This window comes from Doryrhamphus excisus, chromosome 10 (assembly GCF_030265055.1).
Source record: "Doryrhamphus excisus isolate RoL2022-K1 chromosome 10, RoL_Dexc_1.0, whole genome shotgun sequence".
Taxonomy (NCBI): Eukaryota; Metazoa; Chordata; class Actinopteri; order Syngnathiformes; family Syngnathidae; genus Doryrhamphus; species Doryrhamphus excisus.
In genome coordinates, this window is record NC_080475.1 from 8385829 (window position 1) to 8400674 (window position 14846).

At 44.8% G+C, this 14846-nt stretch overlaps 1 protein-coding gene across 4 annotated transcripts in view; it reads left to right on the forward strand.

The window, feature by feature from the left end:
- Positions 1 to 14846, forward strand: part of LOC131136564 (retinoic acid receptor gamma-A) — a 66073-nt gene that overhangs the window by 5992 nt on the left and 45235 nt on the right. For 2 of the 4 annotated variants that reach the window (XM_058083562.1, XM_058083563.1), the window contains exons 5-6: positions 8897 to 9009; positions 9719 to 9789. The exons of 1 other annotated variant lie outside the window; for it this stretch is intronic. The gene's annotated coding sequence lies outside the window, so the exon portion shown is untranslated. The remainder of the gene's footprint in view (positions 1 to 8896; positions 9010 to 9718; positions 9790 to 14846) is intronic. One more of the 4 variants, XM_058083564.1, reaches the window with a different exon arrangement.

The following is a 14846-nucleotide window of genomic DNA, read 5'->3' on the forward strand; positions in this document are numbered from 1 at the left end:
GTGACATTTGTGATGTCACAGTGTGCTGACAATGAGTATAAAAAAAGTTCCTTTATTGTCATTGCACAATATCACTGCAGTGAAATTGCCAAGGAAATGTCGTATAATAATAAATAATAATAATAATGTGGTGAATAAATAGATCAAATATGTCATTGCACAAATAATTTAAATTATATAAAAAATATAATAATTTTTTATATTTTAAAAAATATAAAAGTTTTGCGTATGCGTGTGGGAAGGTATAGAGGGGCTTATTAAAATTAAAATTAAAGTTGAAATTATGAGATATGAGATAAAAAGTTTAGATTTGAGTTTTTATCTCATAATTATGATTTTTTTATTTCATAATTTTGACTTTTTAACTCATAATTATGACTTTTTAGTTCATAATTTCAACTTTCTTATCTCAGAATTTGGACTTTTTATGTCATAATCATGGCTTTTTTATCTCATAATTAATACTTACCATTGGGATAAAGTATTTTTTTCAGTAGCGGAAACAGGCTTCCATACATTCTTAATGTATGTATTTGTTATGCGTATTTATTAAATGTTGGCTAACCCTTATTAAAAATTAGTTTTCTTTTGGTGTATAGTAACGTACATGACAGAAAGAAATGTAATATTTTCATATGCTTTGCTTTCATCATCATCCCAGCATGCTACCCTGGTGATCAGGCTACTAGTACAGCTTCCTCCATCCAAATGGTGGGGGTGGGGCAGGGGGGTTCACATTACTTGCTGAATGTGGCCTTTAAGTGAGTTATGATTTTTGATCTACTTGAGTTGATTCCAGTTTGTTTAGATTAGCTAGCAGGCTATTTAAGACAAAGCTTTGTGTTGTTAGTTATGAGTATTAAGCGATATGTAATCTACTTCCATATAGTATCTTGTGTTTTGTTAGGCTTTTCCCCATTTTTGCTGGGATTTTGTATTTTTTTTCTCCATCAGCCCCCGTGATGAACAGCAGAAATGTGAATAAAATCAAGCCGCCATAGAACAAACTATTTACTTTATATACGTAGCAAGCGCTCGTGCCAAAAGTAAAAGCACCTTTTCGCCGCCGTGGTGTTCAATGCCCAGCTTTCTCACAAGGGCAGTTTTATGCATAGGGAAGGAGGCATGGAAAAGAAGACCTTTCCCTTTGAGCTCACAGATTTGCAGTAATTACAGAATCACTTCCATATGTGGCTCTCTGGCTGCCTTCTCGCTACCCCCCCCCCCCACCCCTCTTTTCCACTTCTTCTTACATTTGTATTCTTCCTTTATTCCCTACTTTTGCTGTTTTTATTTAGTTTGGCTCCCCTTCATGCACTCTGAGCATTTTTTGTCAAACCGCAGCTTAAACAAAGTTTATGGTAATCAGAACATTCTGATATTTTTGGCCACGACTGGACTTTTTTCGGTGGTGGAATTAACCACGGTTGCCAAAAATATGTGTGAAAGAGGAGCGAGAGGGAAGCGAGACGCGGACAGACGTGGAGAAGGGAAATGCTGAAAATACGAAAATATGAAGAAGAAGAAGAAGGAGGAAAGGAAAGAATGGGAGCTCAGTGAAGAATTTGCAAGGCCGGAGCGGAGCGTGAAGGAAGGAGGGATAGGTGGAACAAAAAAACGAGGCAGAGGGAAAGGGAGTGCTGGAGTAATGCTTTTTGACGGAGGTGGGTTCAAGATGGGTTCATGGTGACATCATGGCTGATTTCTCAGGAAAGTGTAGATGGGAGAGACGTTCACCTTTCATTGGACACACATGTCGGGGAACAGCGCTCGTTTGTCGGCGCACACTGGTAGCTGTGTCCGCAACCTCTGCGTGCACCCCAAAATTATGCAGTTCTTTTTTTTTACGCTGTAGTAAAAGAAGCTTCCAAGCTTTGTGCTCGTTTGTTTCTTCTTGAAGACTACGTTGTGGAACCAACCTGCACCCGTAACGCACAAAACGTTTCTGCTTTGTCGCGAGTAAGTCATTCTGCTCCGAGTGTTCCTCTGTGTACTTTAAGTGAATGTACTTTTCCTGGCAGGGATGGCTCTGAATGCTTGGTTTCAGGTGTTTTTTTCTAACTGGTGACATTTGTGATGTCACAGTGTGCTGACAGTGAGTATAAAAAAAAAGTTGAAATTATGAGATTCATTCATTTTTACCGCGGGGGGTGCTGGAGCCTATCCCAGAGGCGGGGTACACCCTGGACTGGTCGCCAGCCAATCACAGGGCACATATAGACAAACAACCATTCACACTCACATTCATACCTATGGACAATTTGGAGTGGCTAATTAACCTAGCATGTTTTTGGAATGTGGGAGGAAACCGGAGTACCCGGAGAAAAGCCACGCACGCATGCACGGGGTGAACATGCAAACTCCACACAGAGATGGCCGAGGGTGGAATTGAACCCTGGTCTCCTAGCTGTGAGGTCTGCACGCTAACCACTCGACCGCCGTGCCGCCCGAGTTCCATGTCATTCCATGCAATTAAAAAAAGAAAAACCAAAAAAAAAACCTTAAACTGTATTAAGGAAAGCAGGAAGTGAACAAATGTAACAGTTAGTGATTGTAAAACTGTGAACTGATTATTATATACCAAATCTAACCACTCGACCGCCGTGCCGCCCGAAATTATGAGATATGAGATCAAAAGTTTAGATTTGAGGTTTTTATCTCATAATTATGATTTTTTTATTTCATAATTTCGACTTTTTCGCTCATAATTTTGACTTTTTAACTCATAATTGTGACTTTTTATTTAATAATTTCAACTTTCTTATCTTATAATTTTGACTTTTTATTTAATAATTTCAACTTTCTTATCTTATAATTTTGACTTTTTATGTCATAATCATGGCTTTTTTATGTCATATCTCATAATTATGACTGATATATTGGGATAAAGTTTTTTTCAGTGACGGAAACAGGCTTCCATACGCATATTTGTTATGCGTATTTATTAAATGTCGGCTAACCCTTATTAAAACTTTGTTTTCTTTGTTCTATAGTATTGTACATAATATTAAGTAATATTGTATGTAATATTTTCACGTGCTTTGCTTTCATTATTATCATTATCATTACACTACTTGCTGAATGTGGCCTTTAAGTGAGTTATGATTTTTGATCTACTTGAGTTTATTCCAGTTTGTTTGGATTAGCTAGCTAGGCTATATATCTGTAAAGACAAAGTACTTTGTGCACTGTGTGTACTTGAAAAAAAGTGAATGCACTTTTCCTGGCAGGATGAATGACCGCCTTCATTTCGTGGGATGTGCGTTTAAGTCTGCGACCACGAACGCGTGTATTTGCGTGCGCGTGTGCGCTAATGAGGGCGCGCTACCAAACATGACATAACATTCATCTGAATGCGGAGAAATAGCCGTCTCAATGCAGGCAGGCAGGCGTCTTATTACTGATTAAAACCTGCTGCCACGGGGCCCCCGCACCCCCCTCCACGCTCGCCCCCAACAGCCCCGCCTTCCTCCTCCGTGCTATCCCCCGCCCCTTTCTGTCACGCCGTGCCAGCTATCATCTTTGCAGCACTTTTGTCTTCTTGTGTGAAACCAGCTGACCTCACTTCCTCTCTTTGTTGCCCGCTTCGTCGCCACTCTTTGCTCTTTCCTCGTTTGCCTCCCCGAGCCTCTGCTAGCTTGCTGCGTGAATGCAAATATATTGAATGTTAAGTGGAAACACACGACTGGCTCTTATGAATATTTCATTTCTTCATAAACACATGGCGTGGAGCTGCACGAGCGCCTCGCACGACTCCAAGCGTGCCACATGAATCCGTGTTAAGGAACGCCATCCTCTCCAGTCGGCTTTTAAGCGTGCCGTGGTCGGGATTGATGCGGAAGCAGGCGCGTTATGATGTCACCGCTTGAAGTTAATGACAACCCGAACGGAGGGGCCAATAGGCCGTGTTTCCAGTGGTGCCCGGAGAGGGAGATAACACCCTGATCTGTCTTCATTATCCCGGCGTTCCGCAGCCTCCCAGACACAATGATCATAAATCTCCGCCTGGAGCACACTTCACTGACACTGAAACACAAACACTAGTGACCTCTGACCCTCTCGCTGCTACCGCCTGCACGCGCTCGGCCGTGCAGCAGACGCTAACGCACATCCGAGTTTCGAGCTGTTGAACGCAACACACTGATGCTATCCTCGCTTTAGTCTCACGACTAATACGCTTAGTCCATAAAGGTCCCGTAGCGCTATTTACCTTCTTGCTACGTGTTACGCAATTGCTGATTTAGTACTGCTATATCAACAGCTAAGGGATTTCTCTTAGCTTCAGTGGCTCATAAGCGACACATAAATCAAATGTCAACGAGATAAGGCTCGCCTCGACTAAGATGGCCACTTCCTGAATATAAGCTCTCTGCAGAAGGCAGCCGCGCCTCTCACTCCCATTTGGTCACCCTCATTTTGTATGAGCATATCGATATGAAAATGTATAAAAGAAGCAACATTTGATATGCATACATGAGTGTACTTGTGTGTCGGTCTTTTACTTCGTTAGTCCACTTACCAGGACTGGCAAGTGAAAGCCGTGTCAGGGGAAATAATTAGCATAAATCTCCGAATGTGAGCTAGTTGAGGGATCATATGCCCGAGGCGGCATCGTATTAGATGAGGGTTCCCATGAAGTAATTATAGAAATACAGGCTTTGTATATTCTCTCTCTATATATAAAAAAATTGCAGTACATTTAGCAAATGAAGTGTACTTTTATAGTTATTACCTCATATCCATATTGCCACACAATAAAGTTGTACAAAAAGTGCCATATTTATTTTAAACATCTTGGGCTCTAATTTCGTGGCGCAGCATGGCGCAGCCCACGCAGTGGTAATTTGGTCCGGCGCACAGTGATGCGCAGACAATTCGTCAGACTGGACATGCGTCGAGATTTTGTGACAAATCAGTGCGCCAGAGGTGCGCTGAAAGCACGGCAGCTCCGTCCTGGTTTATTCTCGGCACAGGCGAAGCGCACCCTGCACAGTGGTAATTTGGTCCGGCGCACAGTGATGCGTAGCCAATTCGACAGACTGGACTGAGTCGAGATTTTGTGACAAATCAGTGCGCCAGAGGTGCGCTGAAAGCACGGCAGCTCCGTCCTGGTTTATTCTTGGCACAGGCGAAGCGCACCCTGCACAGTGGTAATTTGGTCCGGCGCACAGTGATGCGCAGACAATTCGTCAGACTGGACATGCGTCGAGATTTTGTGACAAATCAGTGCGCCAGAGGTGCGCTGAAAGCACGGCAGCGCCATCCTGGTTTATTCTCGGCGCAGGTGAAGCGCACCCTGCACAGTGGTAATTTGGTCCGGCGCACAGTGATGCGCAGCCAATTCAGTAGACTGGACTGCGTTGAGATTTTGTGACAAATCAGTGCGCCAGAGGTGCGCTGTAAGCACGGCAGCTTTGTCCTGGTTTATTCTCGGCGCAGGCGAAGCGCACCCTGCACAGTGGTAATTTGGTCCGGCGCACAGTGATGCGCAGCCAATTCGACAGACTGGACTGCATGGAGATTTTGTGACAAATCAGTGCGCCAGAGGTGCGCTGAAAGCACGGCAGCTCCGTCCTGGTTTATTCTCGGCGCAGCTGAAGCGCACCCTGCGCAGTGGTAATTTGGCTGACAGGTCACGAAAGGAGGACAAAGGTTCTCCTATTCGGCGATGTAGAGCAGGAATGCCGGTGGAAAACAAACACGATGCCTGGATTAGCCTGCTGCTGTTTTTAATAAAACTGTCAGGAACTGATGACGTGGCTTCTGATGCGCAGTCCAATCCTGCGCATTCAAAGGCAATGAGAGGCGTTCATTTGAATGCCTTCTCTTCTCTCTCTTTGGCACTTGCGCTGGTGAGAGGGACGGGGGCGTGGGTGCGCCGCGCTGCGCCTGACTGCGCTGCTCACGAAAAAAAAAGGTGACTGACCAATCAGATGGCCTTTAAGATACCTAAGGAAGTTTGTGGTGATGCAATTTTTTTTTTTGCTACAGTAGACATTATATTTAGTATGCTCTCCATTGTGGCTGCATTAATGTTACATATGATAATGTCAAAGACACTATGACTATTTTCTTAACGAACATAATCAATCTTTGGATCAAGTCATTATATACCGAGGCGAAGTTTCCATCGTTGACAGTGAAGAGAATAAAGAATTTTATTTTTAAAAGTGGACCTGCGCTGAGTAAAGGTGCCATTTAAGGTGCGCCTTCTTCTCATACTAGCTCCGAGGTGCTCCTTTATAAAGCAAAACCGCTTGAGAAACATTACATTCAGAAAAGCAGGGCACACGCCCAGAACCACAAACACATAAACAGATCTGAAACATATGATCTCATATGGCGAGAGGGGCACACTCAGGGGCACGCCCAAAGCTGTCGCTGCCACCGCCGCCGCCGCCGCACTCCGCCATCTCATACACAACTTCCCCTTCAAACCGACGAGCCACCATTTCGCTGGAGCAACCGAAGCCATTTCGTTTCACAAAAGCCATCTCGAGCTTGACAAAATATTTCCAACTGCACAATGTTTGGCAGGATGTGGACAGATGTTGCATATCCCCCCAAAAAACGCATTCGGAGCCAAATTCTGGTTTTAATTTATCCTCGGTAAGAGCAGAATGTTTTCACTTTTACATCTCCATTCAGTCCCGGTCGCGTTCCCAGTCTATTCTCCGATATCGAGTCCAACCTGCACAAGTATGGTGATGACGGTGGTGATTTATGAAGCGCCACAGCGACATTGTCGTACAGCCAAAGTGAAAGTAAGGCATTTACTTGTGCGGAGCAGGTAGAGGTGAAACATGGCGTGACAATTTGATGAACGATTGACTATTGATTCAACGACGTAGATCTGCCGCGTAAACACCCACCTGGCTAAGATCAGAATATGATTGGTGGTGCTCGGGATCTTCTAACATCCTCTTCAGCAGTCACAATCTGACTTGTATAAATTATTCAAAACGTTTCCTAAAAACAGATTATTATTTTTTTACATATTAATCTGATAATTTATCACCCGGGGCTGCACGGTGGTCGAGTGGTTAGCGCGTAGACCTCACAGCTAGGAGACCAGGGTTCAATTCCACCCTCGGCCATCTCTGTGTGGAGTTTGCATGATCTCCCCGTGCATGCGTGGGTTTTCTCCCACATTCCAAAAAACATGCTAGGTTAATTAGCCACTCCAAATTGTCCATAGGTATGAATGTGAGTGTGAATGGTTGTTTGTCTATATGTGCCCTGTGATTGGCTGGCGATCAGTCCAGGGTGTACCCCGCTTCTCTCTCCCGAAGACAGCTGGGATGTTCTATGCTCAGTACATTTGGCTGAGTGAACATCCAGCAGCAACACGTAGTATTTCCCTTTCCCATGACTACTAGTTTACTAGCACCCTCGGCGATCTCTTTGTGGAGTTTGCATGTTCTCCCCGTGCATGCGTGGGTTTTCTCCGGGTACTCCGGTTTCCTCCCACATTCCAAAAACATGCTAGGCTAATTAATTAGCAACTCCAAATTGTCCATAGCTATGAATGTGAGTGTGAATGGTTGTTTGTCTATATGTGCCCTGTGATTGGCTGGCGATCAGTCCAGGGTGTACCCCGCTTCTCTCGCCCGAAGACAGCTGGGATAGGCTCCAGCACCCCCCGTGCGACTCTCGTGAGGATAAGCAGTAGAAAATGAATGAATGTTCTCGGTGATGTTCTATGCTCAGTACATTTGGCTAAGTGAACATCCAGCAGCAACACGTATTTCCCTTTCCCATGACTACTAGTTTACTAGCACCCTCGGCCATCTCTGTGTGGAGTTTGCATGTTCTCCCCCGTGCATGCGTGGGTTTTCTCCGGGTACTCCGGTTTCCTCCCACATTCCAAAAACATGCTAGGCTAATTAATTAGCAACTCCAAATTGTCCATAGCTATGAATGTGAGTGTGAATGGTTGTTTGTCTATATGTGCCCTATGATTGGCTGGCGATCAGTCCAGGGTGTACCCCGCTTCTCTCGCCCAAAGACAGCTGGGATAGGCTCCAGCACCCCCGCGACCCTCATGAGGATAAGCAGTAGAAAATGAATGAATGTTCTCGGTGATGTTCTATGCTCAGTACATTTGGCTGAGTGAACATCCAGCAGCAACACGTATTTCCCTTTCCCATGACTACTAGTTTACTAGCACCCTCGGCCATCTTTGTGTGGAGTTTGCATGTTCTCCCCGTGCATGCGTGGGTTTTCTCCGGGTACTCCGGTTTCCTCCCACATTCCAAAAAACATGCTAGGCTAATTAATTAGCAACTCCAAATTGTCCATAGCTATGAATGTGAGTGTGAATGGTTGTTTGTCTATATGTGCCCTGGGATTGGCTGGCGATCAGTCCAGGGTGTACCCCGCTTCTCTCGCCCAAAGACAGCTGGGATAGGCTCCAGCACCCCCGCGCGACCCTCGTGAGGATAAGCGGTAGAAAATGAATGAATGAATGAATGTTCTTGGTGATGTTCTATGCTCAGTACATTTGGCTGAGTGAACATCCAGCAGCAACACGTATTTCCCTTTTCCCATGACTACTAGTTTACTAGCACCCTCGGCCATCTCTGTGTGGAGTTTCCATGTTCTCCCCGTGCATGCGTGGGTTTTCTCCGGGTACTCCGGTTTCCTCCCACATTCCAAAAACATGCTAGGCTAATTAATTAGCAACTCCAAATTGTCCATAGCTATGAATGTGAGTGTGAATGGTTGTTTGTCTATATGTGCCCTGGGATTGGCTGGCGATCAGTCCAGGGTGTACCCCGCTTCTCTCGCCCGAAGACAGCTGGGATAGGCTCCAGCACCCCCGTGACCCTCGTGAGGATATGCTGTAGAAAATGAATGAATGAATGGAGTTTTCCATGTTATTGTGCGTTTGCAGATTGATTCCGGAAACTTGCCGCAAAACCGATGCGGTGTTGTTACCTCAGTGGAGCTGAGAAGAAGAGGAGGAGGCGAGAGGAAAAGCAAACAGCTTCATCGGAACTACCCAAGGTAGACAACTAGACAGCTGAGAGGAATGCTAAAGTTTTAGGGATGAGGTCGTGATGGGAATATTAAAGCACTAAAAAAAACAGGAGGATTTTAAGGACTGATTATATTCACCATTGTCGGTTGGGGGGTAAAAACATGTCTGTAACAGACTCAAAAAGTAGCCTAAATGACATTCTGGCCTTTAAAAAAAAAAAAGTAAGTCGAACTAACTAAAAAAAAACGTTTGTGAGTAGTACAAGGACGGCGTTGGCCCCGATGACTGGGTTAGCCTTAGGCCCCCAAAAGACTAAATACGCCCCTGAGGTAAACCAGCCAGTAGCCAAGCAGACGAAGGGATGGAAAAAGAATCCACCGGAGAGACAAAGAAGTGAGAGAGAATTAAAAACAGAAACTTAAGCTCCATGGGCGCTTTCCTTCCCTGCAGGCATTTTGTGGCTTGTGAAAAAATGTGCTGTATATTTGAAGTGTTGGGTCACGTGACAACGGACAGCTTTATGAATCAGAGAGTATAATTATTTCCCAGCCAGTGAAAGAGTGAGTGTGTTTAGGGAGTGAAAGAGCGATTTTAAGAGGCAGTGAGAGGAGGAGGGAGGTAGAGTGAGAGAGCGAGCGAGCGAGAGAGCGAGAGAGGTTGGCTGTCAGATGCTGTCAGAAGGACTCTGATGAACGCGCACACATCTCGTCTCCCGTTTTTTTTTTTTTTTTCCAGGCTCCTCGGACACTTTCCGTACAAAGTCATTCATCCATACACTTGCCTCGTCGGAGTCGGAGCCGGAGTCGGTGAGTTACTTCATATGCAAAACTTTTTTTTTTTTTTTTATTGTTTTCATTTCCCCTCGGCCTCCTTTTGTTAGCAGTGAGAGGTCGTGTTTGTCAGGAGTGGCTCTTTAATTGAAGACAGAGATACTTTCATAGTTGGTGAAATCGAACTTCATTTATGAGTAAACACTTAGACATGCGAACACACACGTTTATTTCATTAGACGTTACGGACAAAAGCACGTTTACATGAAGACGTGAGTGTATGTTTCTTCCTGTACGGGACACATGTGCTTATTAGTGGCTGTTAACCAGCGCCTGTGGAGCTCTTTATTATTAGCATATGTGTGTGTGTGTGTGTGTGTGTGCATATGTTTGATGTCTATTCACCAGAGGAGGCACCAGTTCTTGACCTTTTTTTTTTTATTACAAGAAACGTGTTGGAAAGTTGGAAAAGACCGGCATTACTTTCCACTTTTTAGCAGCGCTGGCCGATTCCCGTGGAGTGAGTTGTGTGTTTGTGCGTATAGCTCCGCTCTTGGTTCACAGGAAGGTTTCTTCATTGTGTTCCCACAGTTTGTTGTCAGTCAGTGAATTGTATCGCTGGATTCTGGCATACTGCCCCGGTTAACAGGTTCCACTTGTTAGAGCCATGAATATCCCGGCCATTTGGCACCTGATGTCCCTGCAGGTTTTTGCTTGTTTTCAGTGTCTTTGTCGCTTCGGTGCGGAAGCGCTGCACCTGCCGTCTGTGGTTTTATCTCCTCTGGTGGACACGAGCGAGTGACGGATAGATTGACAGAAAAAGTAGCAGCACGGCCAAGTGAAGAAGCGTGTTTGACTCGGGGGAAGTGACCTCTTAAGTGGCAGAAGAACGGAGGTCAACCTCAACTTAAGTGGTATCTTCACACCAGGGTTTCTATTACTACCGTCATTTCTCGTCATTTCCATGTATGCACGCTATATAATGCTACACAGACAACCGCTTTTGTTCCATGACTTACACAAAATAAACACAGTTGGGACACGGATAAACTGTTACGTACTGCTTGCTCTTCTGACTCGACACGACCAAGTAACGTTGGAAAGACATCGTGCTTCGTGCTAGTCCAGCGACAAACTGACCCATGTTCACGAAACAGAACAAAATGCCATGGACAGATTATAATACAGTAAACCTCGGATATATCGGATTCAATTGTTCCCACTGGTTTTGTCCGATATAAGCGAAATCCGTTATATGCGTATAGCGGAAAATGTCCGTTTTACGCATATATCGGATTTATATCCGGTATATGCGTAAATCGGATTTTATCCGTTATAAAAAAGCACTTCCTTGATTATGTTTCCAATGTACCTGGACGCGCAGGCAACGCTGCAAACGCTGCAAATGACGTCGTATAGCGGCGTGTCACGATTCGGCGAATCGGAGCGCCACGATGCGGCCATCCGATATATGCCAGGGAAATTTCATGGAAATGCATTGGAACGGGACTGGAGATTTTGTCCGAAATAGGCGAAATCCGATATATGCAATGAATTTTTATTGGAAATGCATTACAGAAAAAACGGTTCTTTTTTATCTGTCCGTTGTGAGCGAATTTCCGATATATCCGAGTCCGATATATCCGAGGTTTACTGTACTTTTCTTTTGCTGGTAGGGAATAAGGAACTCCAACCACTTCTGCCTGATGTTTGCCTCGTTAGGAATTGTAAACAAACTTAGCTTTCCCTTTCACCTGAACAAACACTTCACTAGGAGACATTGCTAACACCATAAACAGAGAAGCAGAGTTTGGGGGAGAGAAGCAGAGAGCTTATCTGGCCAACAGTGCCGCCCATATAAGGAAGTTTGTCACTCTGTGATGTCACAGAGAGCTCTCTGAAACTGTTTTCACCACAATCGGTGTAGGTAGTCCCGCAAAAAATGTGTAATGAATACGTTTTCACTACCGATGTTGTGGCACCATTGTCTGCACTTCGTAAACGCGGAACACAGCAAGTCAGGGGTCTCCAGCCAGTGGCTCCAGCCAGTTACCAGTATCTCCTAATCACTTTTCATGTAACTCTCCAAAGGGTTTATTCAGTTATTATCAACTCCTATACCGTAATAATTAGTAGCAGTAGTCCGGAAGTCTTCGAGAACGCTTGGGAGTGTGACTAATCACAGCGGAGTGGGTGTGCCTGGAGGCGGGCCATGCGTGGAATAAATTAAAACAGAAAGTTTGGGAAATACATATGGAATAGGTGCATATCAAGAAAAATCTAATAAATCTAGAAAGCTTTCTGTTCGGGTTATTGTGTGTAGCTGCTCTATAGGAGTCCATAACTCAATACAAAGGGCCAAACATGAGCATAATAAGTCCCCTTGAATGATGTACCTTACCCAAATGAATGAAGTATCAACATTTTAGAGCCCCGCCATTCATCATGGAGAATGCGTGTCGAGGTGCATCTGATGCAGCTTTCCGGTTGAAGACTATTGATCTGGTGGTGGATCTCAGCAGCAAGAAGTGGGAGGTCCACAGTCGCGGGGCTGGACTGCTGGAAAGCACGGCACGAGTTTGGGGGCTGATTTGCCTCGGGTTAGGGGTGACACTAGTAGCGACAACGAAAGAAGTAGAGACCGGCGGAGGGAATTTTTTTGGGCTTTTCCAACACTTGAAGAGGACGTCTTTAGTAGTTTTATTTCCCAGGAGTAGGAGGAGGACAGCGATGAATGACTTTTCTGGTGGGGTACTGTTAAACCAACCCAAATTATAGATCAGCGTGGACTAGTGGTTAGCGTAGTGGCCTCACAGTCAGGAGATCATGGGTACGTATCGCTGTTGGAACATCTCTGTGGGGAGTTCAGTGCATTGGTTCTCTTCGGGAAAATTGCTTCTCTGCTTCTTCCCACATTCCAAATATACGATATACATGCAAAGCTAATTCTACAGTTCCATAGGTGTGAATGCTTGTTTGTTGATATGTATACAGTAACAACATACCAAGTATACAAGTGTCCCAGTTAGCGCACCGTATCTATCCAAGCATCCATCCGTATCCTACCAATATGTTCTAAGAAGTCGTTGGGAGGAGACGGACAGGTAGCGCTGTGTTTGTGTCCATATTTCCATATTCAGTTCCACTCTGAGCGTTTATTAAGATGTCTTTTGGCACCAAGTTAGTGTGTGTTTTGCGTGTTTAGTTTGGGCCCGCTTTGTGTTGCTGCACCTCCTGAGGCGACAATCAGGCACGGAAGTCATCTTCATAGAGAGAAAGAGATGTTTTCTGAGCTGAAGAATACCACATTAATATTCACAGACTCGGTAGTCGAAAAACTGGAGGACTTTTTTGGTCTCTTTTTGAATGTGTTTATGTCTAAAACTGTTTTTCCATCATCAGTCCTTTCCTGTTGTGGTGTATATTTGCTATGCCAAAGTGCTCTACTACATCATGGAAACTGAAAATTGTTAGAATTACTTCATCTTTTTAGAAAGTTTTATGTCTCACTGAGGTGAAACTTTTTCCATAATCTTCTCCAATCAGCGGAGCCTGTTTGGTTAAACGATGGGCTCTATTTTCGTGGCGTAGAGCAAAGCTGCGCATGGTAGTGGAGCGCAGCGCACCCCTGTGCAGTGGTAATTTCATCCAGCCAATTTGGTAATCTGGTAGACTGGACTGCGCCGAGATGGACGTGGTGGCGCACATATTCACCTTAGCGAAGTGACGATTTTGTAACAAAAGAGGCGTGCCAAAGGTGCGCTGAGGTGCGCTTGCCAGCTCCGTCCTGGTCTATTCTATTCTGCAGTGGTATAATTGGCTGGCAGGCGCAGAGTGTACACACGTCACCAAAAACATCACAGGCAGGTTTTTCAAAGCGTCAGGCACATTTCAATGCAATAAACAATCACGGCAACCGCTATTTAAGGTAACGCTGTACATTTTTGTGTTAATCGTCCCATCGCATCAAAGACATCATGCATAATGGGAACTCAACCTGACGGCAGCTGAAAGTACGATGTCAACTACACTCGGCTGTGTCACACCTTCTCACGCCTTCTCTTCTCTCTGTCGTCCAACTGCGCCGGTGGGCGAGATGGAGGCGTGGGTGCGCCACGCTGCGCCGGACTGCGCCACTCACCAAAATTGCAAATTGCACAGGCTGCATCCCTATTGGAGCGCCCGGTCTATGTAAATAGAGCCCCCATGTTTAAACAAAAGAACCAAATCCATGCAATATATCATTCCCTTTGTCATCCCGAAGAACGGCCCGCTCTTTAAACGTCAAATGATTACGCCGAAGCTCTGCTTTGCATTGTTGCACGTAAGCAAATACGTGTTTGTGCAAAGCCAAGAGCAAGGCAGATGTCAAACAAGTTTGAGGTGAAGGAATGTAGGTGTGTTTGGACGCACTCGGGTGTCTGTCACCAAGTGTCTCTCTCTCGGAGCCATTAGCCTGACGCTTGGTGGTGAAAGACGCGGATCTGTCAGCTCCGCATTGTCGTAATGTGTTTCGGATACAGTTCCCGCAGACGACAAGATCGCATAGCGCTCATGCAAACGTCTGTTCCTTCAGCGCAGTCGTCGACGTGTCTGAATGTTCTCGGAATAGCCCTTTGACATCTCAGTTTGAGTGATAAAAATCACTTTTTTACCCTTGGAGTGATTTTTGTAAAGTTACTGAACATAAACCACCTTCTGAAGTTGACAATTAGAAGACTTTTGTTGAAAAATGACTTGAGTGGGCAAGTCTGGAAAAAGAAAGTAGCACATTGGAGACATGATAGAGTTTATGCTATTCAAAGAAAACCTGCTTTTTAACCCGGACACTTAATTTATTGGGTTCTAACCAGGACAGATTTCCACCTTCAGGATCTGTTTCTTCTCTGTATGTTCTCTTTTCACCAGGGGTCTCAAACTCAATTTACCTGGGGGGCCACTGGAGCTAGGGTCTGGGCAAGGCTGGGCCGCATCAGGTTTTCCAAAAACAGAAAAATATACAAACTTTTTCAGTGCTTTGGTTCCGATTTTCTACAAGAAAGGCTCTGATAAAACATTCCACTGTTCTCAAATATCTTAATTTTTATTTTTCT